Source organism: Eurypyga helias, unplaced genomic scaffold, assembly GCF_000690775.1.
Source record: "Eurypyga helias isolate BGI_N326 unplaced genomic scaffold, ASM69077v1 scaffold45426, whole genome shotgun sequence".
In the NCBI taxonomy this organism is placed as follows: domain Eukaryota; kingdom Metazoa; phylum Chordata; class Aves; order Eurypygiformes; family Eurypygidae; genus Eurypyga; species Eurypyga helias.
The window spans coordinates 1-265 of record NW_010258120.1 but is presented as its reverse complement, the minus strand read 5'-3'; positions in this window follow the sequence as shown (position 1 = coordinate 265).

The following is a 265-nucleotide window of genomic DNA, read 5'->3' as shown; positions in this document are numbered from 1 at the left end:
CCCCCAGCGCGCGCCGCCGCCGCCCCTTCATACTTGGCGCCTAAACGCCTCTGCCGGAACTAACTGCAACAGACGCATCACCTCCCCAAGGCATCTGTGGAAGGGTATCCTTCCGCAATAGAAATACTCCCATTTTAAGGATCGCCTTTGCTGAATCGAGGCTCCTGTGCGAGGAGGACGGGGAAAAGAGGGATAAATTCCCTAAACCCGGTCCGTGTCCCCTGCGAAGGAGCGAGGGGAGGCCCACCCCGCCCGTCGGCGGAAG